At 46.1% G+C, this 15682-nt stretch overlaps 1 protein-coding gene across 2 annotated transcripts in view; it reads left to right on the top strand.

Moving 5' to 3' along the window:
• tmtc2b (transmembrane O-mannosyltransferase targeting cadherins 2b) overlaps positions 1 to 15682 on the top strand; it is an 88462-nt gene that overhangs the window by 21690 nt on the left and 51090 nt on the right. The window lies entirely within an intron of this gene.

Here is a 15682-nt window from a genome sequence, read left to right on the forward strand (position 1 = left end):
AGAACCCCGCTGCAGATAGATTGTTTTTCTGTTTATTTCATGGACCGCAGCTGCACTTGCTGTGCTTTACGGCGGAGCAGCACAGACAGTAGAGCGCTGCAACGCTCCGTCCGTCCTTCAGAGACTTTGTTTTCTTTATTTGGGATACTTGAGAAGGAACACTGGGCTTGTAAGGGGTCCACCTGCAATAACACATTACTCCCCAGTGTGTAGGAAACATCCAAAAGCAGCACTCCGGATGGTTTTGGTCTTGATTTATTAATATTCTGCTTATGCCTGAGGGCTGCGCATGACATATTGCTCTGGGGTGTTGCAACATGAAGAATATACCTGTGCGAAGGGGCTCTCCGGCCAGACGCATTCAGTAGCACGTACCAGCAAATGACAGTTTGTTATTCGGATGAATGCGCGGAGCACAACTTTCACCTCGGAATGGTATTTCTGGCTCGCTCCTCTCGAACATCTCTGATGTCTTCCTTTCGGGGGTTTATATCTGGTTGTCATGTCTTTATCTGCCGGCGAGGTGGGAGGTGAGTGATGGTGAGCGAACGCGACTGAACACGGCATGAACTTATCGCCCCGTCTCTGGCCAGACAGATCGGGGCGAGAGCGTTTCACCATCGCTGGCTCTGCCTCGCTTGTTTAAACTGTTCCCCGTCTCGATGGTGTGATACGGCATATCCCAGGCTACTTCAAACAGTCCAGAGAGAAATAAGCCAGGGGATTTTTTTTTTTTTTTTGTGCGGTGAAGGTTTGAGCTTTAGAGATGCATTAAAAGCTTCTTGGCAGTGAACACGTTTTGGTCCCTCCTCAGACGTCTTCAGACATTTGGAATCAGGTCGACATGTTGTTCGCACGTATTGTAAGAAATGATTGTTTCCTCGCACATTTGGCCCGATGATGAAAGATGCTGTGTGATTTTCTTCTTGGGTGCTATTTATCTGAGAGGGGAGAGTTCTGAGCGCGTGGTCCGGACAGCGTTTGACTCATTTCCCAGACTTGATCCCAGATGCCGGACCTGGGTGGTCACACCCATAGCGACGCGTTGCACAATTGCCCCGTTTACTGCCTCGTTGTTTGTTCACCAAACTGGTGTTTTCCTGGTTCTATATTAAAAGAAAAATCCGACCCCGACGCAGTGGGGGCATTTACCGCACGATTTAACAGACAAAGCCACTAAACTGTCACAGTGATATTCACATTTCCAGATGTTTCTAAAGATGTCCTCATCAGCCCTCGCCACCTCCGTTTTCACAATGTGTTCACAATGCGAGCCAGATGGGTCGTTCTCGTCCAAAGGGCGGAGCAACGATGGTCCAGCAACATGGACGTGGGGACTCACTCTATTTATACACTGGCCTGATTCTGAGCCAGTTTTTTTTTTTTTCAAATGGACAATTTGAAAACAACAAGAAACAACTACTCAGACTTCACAGAAGGGAAACTTTGAATTCGGACCTGGTGTCAACCCGCAGGTCGGAGCCTTCATGCAGAAGCTTGGAGCGTTTCAGTTCCCTCGGCCCTCTGGGAAACATGAATGGGCCCCTGGTGACTTGTTGATTTTGTTGCACACAGTGTGAACCCAGGGTTAGACCCGCTCGTTCGTTTTATCACTTAAATGTGACCAAGAAAAAGGGGCGCTTTTACTGCTGTGCAACATCAACTATCATATTTTACAAACGTCATGTCACACCAATCTGATCCAAACCTTCCGCGGTGTCACCGTTTATTTAACCTTATCAGAGCTCATTTCAAACACGGCGCGTTGCATGGAAACGGGGGGGGGGGGGGGGGGGGGGGGTTAAGCTCGTCAAGCACGTTCCAGGCGTCTCCCCGTCAGACAAGCTGCCGAGTGCTGTTTTGAAGGGGTTTGCATGTTCATGTGCTATACATACCCGCCACTGACGGATATGCATATGACACTTGTCAGATACGATGCGCTGGACATCCCGGATGAACGGGCGATTGCGACGGAGCAACATCTCCAGCCTGCTTGCTCTTTGAACCCCCCCAGGTCTCATCTGCTGTTAGCGGTGGATAACAGCAGCTCCAAAGCGTCTTGTGTAAGAGACCTGATCACTGACACCGGGACGGAAGGGGACGGGGGCATGACGTAAGCGTCCGCTGGTTCTTCCTTGCCCTGATCTCTAATCCTTGGGGAGGTCGGCGGCTCTGCTCCGGCGACCTTAATTCCTTAAAGAAATGTTTCCTTGGAAGAGTCGCCGCCTGCTCCCTGCCCTCTTTTGGCGGCTGACCTGAACCGCCTCCCTGTTTTGTTTTTTGTTCAACCGATGAAGGACGTGGCTCCATCTGTTTCCTGCTGCCGAAGGGCTGCGGCATTTCGCAGTCAGATCGGATGAAGACAAATGAATAAACGGAAGGATGAGTCCCACAGCTTTATTTTTCTTGTTATGACAAGTGCTTCTGCTTGAGCGCGTGAGCCTGGAAATATTGACGAGCTTGTCAAGTGACTTTGAGGCTGTTTCTTTGGCAGGCGTCGTTATAAATGGGTAAACACAAATAATAGACAGTTCCGCTGACAACATTTTTCATCTGTACCTGTTCACAGCGATTCAACATCTCGATGTTTGCTGTGTGGGGGTTCCATTGTTTGCTCCCTCACTGAACAAGCCAACCCAAGATGTAGAGCATAAACAATTGTTGTGCTTCCCCCCAGGAAGCTGTCGTCCTCTCAGGAGTGTCTTCTTTATGGCCTGCCATCCACCTCACACACTCGAAACCCATCCGTCTCGTTTCTCGGGCTCCGTCCTCTTGTCTCTTGCCCCGGCACCTGTCAGCTCCCATTGTCCCTAGTAAACCCTACACAGGCAATGCTCCTGCGACCTTTTCACCGGCCCCCCTCCCATTTGGGGGACGGGTGCCTTTGTTCCTCGAGCCTTTCTTACCAGGTTTTGGTTGCAATCAGCAAGAGGGCATCCGTCTTCCCATTTAGGGAGGCGTGGTGCTCGCTGGTCGCTGGATGTGATAATGGACCACACATGGTTGTGCTCCAGTGACTCACCAAGACCCGGGACTCGGTGCGTGGGCACAGGCCCCGTGGTTTGCCCCCTTCTGTCGCTCCAGCCAACCCCAGAAAACGCTCTTCTTCTCTGGCTTTTGTCAGGGCCCTTTTACTGAGCCTGGGCTCCGCTGGGCCCCTTTGTCCTCCAATCTGGGGGCCCGGTGCCTCAGCGTCCACTCCCCCCAGCCCTTTGTTCACTCCACCTCCAATGTGCCACCAACAAGTATTCCAGAAATGCAATGAATGCGCGTCTTTCTATCAGATTGAATGTGCCTAAGTAAAGATGGGGAGAAAGAGGTTTTTTCATTTGATGTTGCTCGGGAGGTTCTGCTGACGATGTGGGCTTCGTGTTGAGCTGAGCTGATGATGTGGATACATTCATTGGGACGCCATGTGATAAAAAAATAATTTGTATATTACTTTTAGAGAAAATAAAGGGAGATTCTTCCCTTGAATCAGCATTTTGAGGGATTGCTGTTTACGCCATGCACTTTCCTATAATGTATTCTAAAATAAATTCACTAATAAATAAAGTATTACTGGTGAATCAATCCCTCATGTATGTTGGCTCTGCAGACAACTCAACTTAACAGCACACCACAGTCCCACGAGTCTGTATCCTTTGAATAATCTCCATAACAGACTGCATAAATCCCAGAAAAAGATTTTTTTATATGCATATATCAGACCTGTAGACATATTTATCATACTTGACTGAATTAAAAGAGCCCCCCAAAAAAATAAAAAAACAGGCGTCAGAAGTCTGGATACGGCATAAAAAGACTTAATATATGTCCCACTGTCTCCACGTCCACCAACATGTCTGACTTTACAACCATAAATCTTTATATCCCAGGGCTTATTAAGTTTCCTTTTTTTCCCTTTTTATCGGCAGAGTGGAGGGTTTTTGATGTTTGACACATGTCAGTGAGGTTTTCTTTCTTCTCTGTTTCATTATGTCGGAGGCCACGCTAATTTAGAAAACTTCTGTCAGGGCCCTGCAGCGATGGTACCACCCTGACGCTTTATTAACATCAGGCATGTGTATGGTGTACATGATGCCAATTCGCTGAAATCTCAGTCCCCTCCTTTGGCTAGAATTTCATTGTCAGGGCTTTAGACTGTCATTTAACGTACTTCATAAAAATCATTCACCAGTTTACCATGTGAATGGCACTGATTTGCTGCTGCTGCCCGCGCAGATCTGCAGCAGGGTGAAGCATTAACATGCAGTCGTTCATGCTGTGGTCCTCCCGCACCACATGGCCCTTTATTGTTCTGCCGCTAACCAAGAATTCAGAATGTGGAGACATCAAAGTGAAAACGGCAACCTCTTGGGTAGTCTGAGCAAAAGTGTTTTGTGGTTTTTTTTGTCTTCATTTCATTCATTCAGGTCACCATGCTGCCTGTAGTAGTTTTTTGAAGTCCAAGTAAGTTTTTCGAAGGCATTGTTGCATTGAAAAAACTTCCATCTACAGAGCGGGGTCAGATTGTTTTCAAAATATCCGTCTGATCCGATTCATGTAAAGTTTCCAACCCCTCTTTACTCGCCATCAAATTATTGCCACTAACTCGCTGTAACATCTGATCTCAGCCGTGCCAAACTTTTGTAACCCCTCATCAAAAAAAGAAAAATACAATCTTCAAAACCTCTGAGGCCAATGTGCTGCACACCCTTCCTTCCACATTTGCAGTAGGATTTAAAATTCCCCGTCATAAAATACAGACTTTGTTCAGTGCAAAGAAAATGTAGGTGTGTGCTCAGTATTTTACCAACACTAATGCTGCGTTCACACCGGACGCGACGCCTATTTTCCGCGCGGGTAGAGGACACGCAGAGGCAATGCAAGGACGCGACCTCGAATTCCGCGTCATTGAGTCGGGCGACGTGAATGGCGAGCGTCGCGCGAAGACGCGAGATCCGCTCAAGCGAAAATATTCTCGTGACGCGTGGACCCGAAAGCCAATTAGCGTTGAGATCCTCCCTCCGTCACTGTCGTCCGACGTCCGGTCGTTGTATCAGGAATGGAGAATCACTACTGTCCGGTGCGTCAGCGTCAGCGCTGTTTCTCAGGGCAAATGTTGAAATCGAGCAAACCCTCCCTCTAATCTTCGCCAGCCACTTATGAAACACCAAAAACAAGCAGGAGTCTGTTTAACCATTAACCGGCTCTGCCCTCATGACTGGCACTAACACTATAGATTGCTGTGGTCTGATACTCGGCCCAACACATTGATTACTGCTCACTTTATCCAATTGATTCTGTGGAGTTCATCCCGCCGTCGTTCACAGTTAATTTCACGACCTCATTAAAGTCTGACTCATTGGAGTTTTCTTATTTTATCATCATATAATCGTTTCAAACTAAATTTCTCGTCTTGTATATTTTGTGTGAAAGGTGATCACTGCCACTGTCAAACGAAAGGGCTTTTACAAAAAGAATCCAATCAAGCCGACTGTTGCAGTTTCCTGCCGCGTTTTAGTGCGGAATTCAATTTAGCCAGACAATGGGAACAGAAGAAAATTGCCTGCGAACGTTATTGACTCGGAGAAAGAAAGAGATTAACTTGGGGGAAAAATCTTTTGTGGTGCATAGACAGGAGTGACAATATAGTTCAATACAGAGGAGACATGAAGACATAGGAGGAAAACATTACTCTTAATGGAGGACGTTTTCCATTTCAGGGCCTATTGTCATATACATAACAAATCTCTGTTTTTGCATACCTTGGATAGATGGAATCAACTCTTTGTTGTGTTCATTTTTTCTTATTTTGGTGTTTGAGAACGTGGAACCACTTTCCACGTTGAAAACTAAACGAGTAACTCCAGAGTCTGTAAAAAGGCACAGGCACTGTTTACGGAGGCCGCTGTGGTTTGTGTGATTTGGTGGCTGTAAAAAATTTAAATGCGCAAATGAGCTCCTTCGCAAAAATGCAAATTGACACCATGTGGAAGACAAAAGCATTTAAAAAACACATAAGAGGCTATTTGGGTTCCTCCCTGACATGTTTATAGGTTTACAAGGTAGCGCAGTCTCACGCAACGGCCCGCCGACGCTGGAGATATGTGGGGTATCCTTCACGTTGATACGAGGTTTCAGGCCGGGGAGATGGACCTAATATAAAGTTTTGCTCTCCTCACTGTTTCTTTACTTTTGCATTCATCTGTTGCTCTTATAGTTTCTCTCTTTCAGTCGCACATTTGAACACTTGTTTACCAAGTGTTAGCCCCCGCAGCCCAGCTGATCTCTCGTCTCCTTTTTGTATGGCACATAAGCGTCAACCCCCGTAAGCCTATTTTTTTCCGCTTCCCATTTAAGTTTAAATGAATAACAGATTACGGTTGCGTCCTCCTTCCTGATAGCCTCTTCCGCGTACCAGCTCACACCGGCCCTGTCTATGTGAGAGCAAGCAAAAGTTAATGAGGCGGCAATATCACTTATGAGAGCTTCATTCGTCCGGTCTGTTGTTGAAAGACCGGCGCTCGCTCCTGAAGGAAACACCAAACCCCCCTGTCCTTCCACTTAAAGCCTACACACACACACACACACACACACACACACACACACACACACACACACACACACACATGGGCCACAGAGCTCTGTGTGAGTGGGTTACATGTGCCTTCAATTAGGGCTCGGAAGTGGAGCCCAAATGGGGAGAGTTTTGAAAAAGGCTGGGTTGAGAGCAGAGTGGGAATACTGGCCTGTTGTGATAGTATCTAATGAGATCACTCGGAGCTGCATCCTTGAACACTGCCACTCATTAATGCAATGACTCTTTGTGTATGTGCCAGTGTGTGTGTGTGTGTGTGTGTGTGTGTGTGTGTGTGTGTGTGTGTGTGTGTGTGTGTGTGTGTGTGTCTCCTAATTTGCCAAATGGGCTTCCCTGCTGTTTTCACATTGCAGGGAGAAGCAAAACATCAGCTCTTGAAGTTCATATGAAGCTGATAACACTATGATCTGGGAGCCAGAGAAAAGTAATCAGTCGCTGTCTTCCTCCCAGTTTCCAGCAGCGCGCTTCCTCCAGCACCGTCGGAGCCCTAAGCTGATTGTTTCTCGCGTTTGATTGATTGCGCCGGGCTTCTAGAAAAATAGCCACTAATCACGGCGCCTATGAGGAGGATGAGCTCCCGTGAGTCCTCCTGCACTGCGGGCAGCTTCTTCATATTTAAACAGGAGAGCCTTATAGCCGCGAGGGTAGACCGGGACACGACACAGCTGTTTCAAATGCGGAACATATAAGATGGTCGGGGGCACTAAAGATGTCCTCTCCTTTCTGCTCCACTGGCACTCTCAAAAGGCTCTCACTGCACTTAAGCGCCCCATGCAATAAACATCAGTGAGCGGAGGCTTTCCGCAGTGCTGCGCCATGATTCAGGCCCATCCTTCAGGGTAGCTGTGCCTCGTAAAGCCATGCAAAAAGGTTTGGGAAGAAGGATGGCAGAAGGAGATCTATGCTGAGCTCTGGCTTGTGCAGTGTATTGTTTTCCATACTGCTCTGCTGGTCCCATCTGTCTGGTACAGGTCCCAATGAACCCCTTCGTGGGTCAACATCCTTCAAGCCCAAAAGCAGAACGCTCAAATAGACCCCAGTGGTGGGTCAGGCTGTATTAGTCTGGCACGCAACAGAGCCACAAGCCCTGGAAGAGTTAGCCTCCCCTGAATTGATCTCCCCTTTCCACGTGAAAGAGAAGCACTCTAAACACGAGAGGAGGAACAAATCAAACTAATTTATTACCGCATGGCCAAGAAGGTCAGAGCGTGACAAAAGCCCCCCTGTTGTGAGGAGGAGTGCCGCGGAGTGGCCCCATCCCGCCAGAGTCTGGGGGACTACCGCAGCATTAGACATGGGTCAGGCTGAGGGGAAACACGGAGGTAGAACTAGTCTGGGAACAAAGACCTTGTTCTTGGCTTTTTTGTTGGGCTGTGACGTTTATTTAATAAACCCCGCTTGGTCAAATTTTCCATTTTAGTGATAAATTGGCTAAAAAGCCCTAAGATGACACTGGGAAATTACATTTTTCAATTTGGAGACCACATTGTTGCTATTTTCAGACGGTCAACGAAAATAAAGTCACGTAAAGTTCATCAGGAAGGCAAACGTTGTAATGTCCTTGTTAAGTGAAGACCTCTTTCATCGATCACGTTGGTGGATCCTAGGTTATTAGAGTGTCAGCGATAAAGACCTGTTCATTTTTACCGTTTGTCCTCAGCTAGGTAGACAAACTTTGTTGATCCCAAACTGGGAATTTCCGGACATGTCCTCAACTCTTTTAATTTGCCGCGCTAGCCGTGAGTTGTGTTTCCCTTCCATTTTCTTTCAGCGGACAGGTGCCTGTGCGTCACTTTGTGGAAATGCAGGGATTTGTATGTTCCAACGTCTCCCTCGGGGAGTAAGGCAACTCCTCACGAAAAACCACCTGAACTCAAGCTGTGGAAAGTTCGACTGCCCCACACTTTATTAGCACACCTCACCAACGAGGCGGCCGGTCGAAGATAGAAGTGAAGTGACAGATTCTGTTGAGCTGGAAGGAAAGGGGGGAAGAGTTAGTAGTTAGAAAGAGGGAGAAGGAGCAAGGGAGAGGGAGAGAGGCCCACAGGGGTGAACCCTGCAGCTCTCTGCTGTCTGGCCACAGGCCCTGCACACGCTGACAGATTTATTGGATGCAATAATCACAGTGTAGCCTACTATATCAGCCCGCTCCGCTCTCTGCACGGGCAGCTCCCGTAATTGGCTTTTACACCTGGAGCTCACTATAAACATCACACAGCTACTTCTTTTTCTTCTTTTTTTCTTGGACTTCATCGCGGAGGACTGAAATTATGAGTTTGACTTTAACGGGATTAGTTTGGGCGGCCGTGATGGACTGCGCCGGGAGATGCCTTTCGTCAGCAACGACTTCCGTGAGGGCCACTGTGGGAGAATATGGGTTGATTTAAGATGTATACAAAGTAATGTATGTAAGTTGAATGCCGCTCATTTTAGTGTAGTGAGTGATGTTATACAGTTGAGCGAGCTGGGAGTTTTTCTACCGTGTGACACAATGTAATATGATTTTTTTAAACACAGTAAGCACTTTTTAAACCAAATTCCATCTCCCGTCCTTAGTGTCGGACGGAATTTACTGTGCACGCAGCTCGTTCGTGGCCTACTTTGACATTTCGATGAAATCTCACAGCAACATTCTCAGCCACTGTGAAGGCAAATTAAACAGCTTTTTACATGAACAAATTCTAATGATTCCGACCGTATGAACGGATGTTTTTTATGGAGATTTTAAGCTCTGGATATTTTAGCTAAGGAAATATTATTTAAGTGTTGAAAGCTTGACTCCTATTTGGCCGAAACGTAGTAAAGAGAGACTTCCAGACAGCTTGATCACACATGGCAAGAAACCCTCAGACTTTTGCCGCACAGTCAACGATTTGGCAGATCTCACAAGTGCAACTTCACACCATGAGATTCAAAACTGGACTGCAGGGAACCTGGTTGGCTGGGAAGAAGTGTGGCTTACTGGTTGGTTGGTTGGTTGGTTTGCTGGCTCGCTGCTAAGCTCTGGTGATCGGTATTCAGGCCATGCCTTACTGTGCCTGTCCCGTGGAGGACAAAGGGCTGATCAGGGATGCGAGGCAGCAGCTAGGCTCGGGGTATTCACCGAGCTCAAACACTCTGCAGAGCCGGATGAGCTAACCCTTCTCCAGACTCGGTGTCTCAGTGTCCCAGTGTTTGCTTGTCTACTGTGCCATGAAATGGAGCGAGCGTGTATGATTGTGCCAGTGGAGCAATTGCAAGTACCCGCCCTGAGGGGAAGACCTATTCCACTTAGCTGGGGAGTGCTGCTGGGTGATAAAAAAAATTTAAAAAAACAGTGTTGCATGTTGCACTCTGGAAAACACTTTAATTTCTTTTAGTTAAGCCTTTTGTAGAAGATCACTCTTTGTGCATCTTAAATGCATGCACACACACATTCATAGTATGAAGATGATAAGGTAGGTTCCTAAAAGATATACTCATAAACACTCACAGCAAATCATTCATTCATCAATTGAAGTGCTAAAGAAGCAACAGACAACTTTCGTGCCCCTTGAGATTCCAGGTGGTATTATTCTTTGGTCTCTGTTGTAAGGACGATGTAATCGAGTCGCCATTTCCTGCAGAAACTGCGTCCAGGTGGCCAAGAGAATAACATGGTGAAAACAAGGCCTACGGCGGACCAATATAAGCAATCAGTTTTATCGTCACAATTTTAAGCCAAAGAGTTGTAAGTGGTGGTCTTTTCTTGATCAAATGGATAAGTTGTGACTTAAAGTGACACAACAAGATATTTCCATAGCTGGAGAAAGAAAATTTAACCATCTAAAATGTCAATATGAAATGTGTTACCACCCTTATATCATTTTATCAGGGAGATTCAGCCCTAATTTCCGTGTAGTCCCTGACCTTTATCGCCATCACCAGTTCCTCACCCATCCTCACTCCCCTGTCTTTCATTAATTTCAATGATGGAGGGGAGGCAGGTGTCCACAGCCGGCGATGATAGTGTAACCGCCTCTTCTTGATTCGCACTCAGGAATGCTAAATTTATGAAAATGAATCCTAGTGCTGTAAGTCCATTTGAGATTACTTATTTTGATTGGAAAATGTGATGAAGTTGAGCATTATAGACCACTGTTGAAAGTTGCACAACATTGAATTAAAATGAAATAGAATCAGATATTTCTTCTACCCAAACAATTGTCATCTGAAAACAGTGCCTCGTGGTTAAAATCAAACATTCGCCGTCCCCTCCAGCGCTTCCCCGGGGCTGTTTTTCTTTCATTAAGAGCTTTTAGGTTTCCTAATCACACATGTCAAACCAAAGAAAGCAGCCATTCATTCTAAACAATGGGGATTTTAGGGCGGCCTCAGTGGTGGCGTGTTTGCTGCAGTGATCTATACCCCGCATCCGTCCTCCTCTTTCACTGCCCTGTTGTTAAAGCTAAAAAATATATTAAAAAATATTCAGCGACACTTTTAATAATTACGGCTTAGCCTGAAGAAAATACAGAAATCAAAAGTTCTGAATATAAGCCAAAAGGAATCTGGACCGTTTTTCCTCCATGTTGAATGGGACCCAGGTGCTTTTTTCTTCATTTTTTTCCTTCTCCCTAGCTGAGCTCAATGTTAACGCTTGATTACATGTCATCTTGTTTGGGGAGCGTTGCCAATGGCTGGCGGGTCCCATCTTTATCCCCCATGCTTTGAGAAGCAGCAAATGGTAAATAGTAAGATGCTCTTCCCTTATTTTTCATTTTTCTTTACGCAAATTCTGTTCCTTGTTCCATATTTGTGCTTTTCCTCCTCGTCACCTTTTTTCGCATTAATAATTGATGTATTCAAATTAGCTTTTTGAGAGTTGCATTTCTTCTCTGATGCACTGAATACATTAATCTCATTCATCTAAAGACGCACAGAAAATATAGGACATGATTAATTTACATGCCATGAAAAAGATTGAGAGCAGCAAGACTAATATTTTCTTAATGGTATTATTTAAATGTATTATTTAAACTATGGTTTAAATTCATTTTCATATGGCATTAAAAATGGCATATAAACAATAAGAAAAAATACAATTTCTTCTACATTAGGTACCATCAGTGCAATGCAGCTATGCCTTTAATGACCTGCGAACATGCCCATGGGAAGAAACATTAGACAAAAGCGTGCCGGAAACCCTGAGCCGGGCTTCCCCCGGTGTCTCTGTGGGCAGTCCGAAAAATACCACTGTGCTCCTTTCAGATATTAACGCTGGGTGATGACATATAGTTGGCAGACCTTTGATCACTTTCTCCAGACACCCACCGGATTTGATTTTCTTTTCACAAACTGACACAAATGGAAATCTTTATGGGCTTTGTATTTTAAAGGGCTGTTTTTTTTCCCAATATCCATAGAGTGCACTGGTTAATCTGTACTTTTGTCACCCACTGTGGAACCAGTGTGAATATTATTAATTGATCTAGTCTAGTTTAGTCTAGTTCGTCACTTCTGGGTCAACGGGTACCATCCAATGGGAACTCCTGACCCATACACGCAAGGTTGCTTCACTTGTAATTTCAATTTTGGTTGACGTTTCTCTTCATCCATGTACGTACATTCTACTTCTTGAATGAACCTAAGTTTTAACCCCATATTTAGAGCTATGTAAAGCTTATTTTACCGAGAATCAAATCTGCTTTCTCTTGTGAGATTAACTTTGAGGAAGATGTTTTTTATTTTTATGGCCACGTCCTTGAGATTTTGGAGGGTTTTGAAAAAGGGTTTAGGTCCCTCAGCTCCGTTTCACTCACAGCTTCATCTCATATTCATCGATTAGCTGTAAAGGGAAAAACCCTGATGGCATCGTCCTTGGTTTTCAATCTCATCTCTAATATCGGTCTCATCTCTCACGTGTGCGACTGCTGCCCAGAGCAAATCAATCTTCAATCTCTGACAGCCTCTTTTTACATGGGATCCTGTAGTCGCTGGACTTTGGTTTATATTGTTTTCTTCATTCCGCTCATGCGTTCGCGGGGTATGTGAAACTGTTCCGGGGGTAAAGAGGTTACCTCTCACATGATTATTTCTCAGCAAAGGAGATAAAGAGATAGCAGGGACATTTTTTATGGAAATGCTTTTAAACTCTGCTCCAGCTATGCCGATGTAGGAAATTGATTTTACTCTGGGTTTATAATTACATTGTGTGCAGCTCTGTGTGAGCAATATTCCTTTGTTAGAGGTTTATTCATGCGAATTTTAGTTTTCGCAATGGAATGATACGGACAAGATTCTTTGGTTTAGGGGTATGAAAAAAACCCAATAATCTAACACATTTGCCAGCTTTGTGACAAACTGGGAACAGTCACTGCTTTATAAAAGACATGGGTCATTATAATGGTCGTTTTTTTCCCCATGTGTCTGATCTTTGGAATTGTTCACTTTTCCAGGGTCGTTGGGTTCACCTTAGTCATCCAAATGAGCTCCACTGAGTACGGGATAATGCGTACAGTAGACACAAAAGCCTCTATTAACCTCATCCTTCTCGCTGAATAGCTTACTGTATTTACACAAGTAAACAAGCCTCGGCTTAAATAATCAGAGACTTAAGCTTACGTAACAAAAAACTAGGATAGGAAAACAAGGATAAAACTTTCAGCTTTGAGGCCAAGTCGTGACAAGCCAACAGATTGTGACGGATTGAGGCGATCCCGAGGAGCTGCGGAGGAATCGAGGGTGGCAGCAAGAAGTAGATTATCGAGACGCAGCCAGGGGAGGTAGAGATGTTTTCGGGGGGCCTGCTCTCGTTAGCGGCGACATGATCCCCCTCGTTCCTGTGGGAGTCGGCGTGCAGGCTGGCGGTCAGGGGGAGGAATGCGCTCCCGGCTGGAAAAGGTCCCGCCTGCTGCCAGCTCCTACTGAGGAATGGGCCCGACCAGCCGCAGAAACTCAATCTTTCTCTCCGACTGGCCTCTTAGCTGGAGGAGAAGTAGTCGGGTCTGAGGACGACGGAGAAAATTCGGTGGATTAATGACTTGCCATAGACTGGGGGTGACTCACCATGACTGGTTTGGTCACGGTGATTTCATAGCGGACTGCGAAGCCACTGTGTTAATTCAGCTGTGCGTATCCCTTTTATCTGCGCGGACTAGTTATCACTATTATCCCTGTACGACCGAGGCAGTTCGGATTCCCAATCATGAACCAATTCTTTGTGGTTCAACAGCCAAAGATCTGGTTCTAGGACAGAAGTGGCACCAATTCCTTCCGATTATGTCAGGGGGGCGGGACTATCGACACCATCAAGAACAAACGCAAATTTAGTTGTGTTTTGTTCTGGGACATCGGAGACGTTTACCGTGACGCAATGACGTGGCTCTGCGACGGCTCTAAAAAGCAAACTGGTTCTTAAAAATGTTTGCGAGTTGAACCAACTCTAAACCGGCTCTAGTACTGCCGTAGGTTCACGTTGTTCAAAAAGGGGTAGGAGTGGGTAAAGAGGTTGCACCCCCCTTTTCTTTCCCTGTGTTCCTTCTCAACCACAGTACGTCAGGTGATCATCAGCCTCTGTGACATATAAGAAGGAGACAATCCGGCCAAGGCCATAAACTCAGGGGGCTTTTTTTGACTGGCATTGGCTTTTTTGTCTGCGCTTTGCTGCCAGAAAGAAAATCTGGTGTGGTTTTTTAGAGGCAATATATAATGTATCTGGCCCTCACAGGCTCCGCTGCAGTGTGCAATGGAAAAAAAAGGGCCACGCTTGGTTCCAAAAAGAGCTCTGAGATGCAAATGAACCATAATGCCTCTTATGAGAACATCTCACAGTGAAATGGAGATCTCACTTGACAAATGTGCCAGAAGTAAATAAACTGGCGCGTGTGAGTCATGAAGTGGAGAGACTTCGGGCTACCGGCTCTTCAGCCCGCCAGTGGAGGGGCCTGCAGACTTTTCTGAAGTTGGAGAAACCCAATCGTCCGTGTGCCGACATCCCAGGCATTTCTATTATATCCCAGCTGTGTATTTCTGTGCCCCTTCCAACCTCCCGAGGCCAGGTACTATTTATTTTCCTTAGAGCCATCATAAGGAGGAGCTGGTCCTATTCCCCCTTCTCCGAAAGAGCCAGTTCATTTTTGGGAGCTGATGAATTCCCTCCTGCGCCACACAGAACTCTCCCTGTGGGCCTTCTGGTATGGAGAGGTGGCAGTTGTTCGTCGGTCTTTTGCCAAAGTAAAGTGTTATGCTTTTGGAGCTGCAGATCGACGGAGGAAGTGGTTCATTACTCTTGAGTCAACTGTGGATTTCATTCTGTTTTCTCACTTGTACGTTTATTTTAATTAATATATTGAAAAAGCGCCGTTTACGACTCGCCTTGTGCCGTTTTCAGGCTCCTGCTTCGCTTCTCCAACCCTACTCCCCCCGAACTAATTGAGTGTGCTAATCGTGGCTGTCGTTGAGGACGCATTACAACCTGGTGGTGCAACGTGCCTTGTTATCGCTTGTCGTGTCCCATTTATCACGCGTTTAATTACGATGCTTCTTTGCCGCTATTGCCAACCACCTTCTCCCCCGGCGGAGTCTTCAAATTACCGGCAGCACCGTCCCCAAGTGAACGCAGCATCTGGTACGACACCTCACACCCGCATGGCTGAAAAGATGGGAAACACATTTCACATTTATGGAACTCCTGTCGGGAGGATCATGCCTTTCTTGTCCCTGTTTGGACCCCTAACAAAGGGGAAGTCAAACTGGCGTCTATCTTAGTCGTCATGCCTAATAATAGACGTACTGTATCTCTCTGTTTTGCATCGCCCCTGCTGCAGCGTCCTTCTGGCGTTAGGGCTACTGCGTGCCCGAATTTGTTTGTGGTGAAGGGTGTGGTGCTCTCGCTTAATCCCCGGGTCCAAAGCTGTGAGTGCTGTAGCTGCGGTGGCACCAAGGCCGCCCAGATGTTGAAGCTCTCGCACTTTGATTTTCTGTTTGTGAATGACGAATGACCACACTCTCTATGTTCTGCTTAGTCCACACTGGTAAAGAATAACTGTGCATCCTCCTCAGAGACTCTGCAGTGCGTTGCCAGTAGAAATGTGCACTAAACACTGTTTTCACCTCTTTTATTGAATGAGGCAGAGATAT

The sequence above is a fragment of the Scophthalmus maximus genome, chromosome 7, assembly GCF_022379125.1.
Source record: "Scophthalmus maximus strain ysfricsl-2021 chromosome 7, ASM2237912v1, whole genome shotgun sequence".
Taxonomy (NCBI): domain Eukaryota; kingdom Metazoa; phylum Chordata; class Actinopteri; order Pleuronectiformes; family Scophthalmidae; genus Scophthalmus; species Scophthalmus maximus.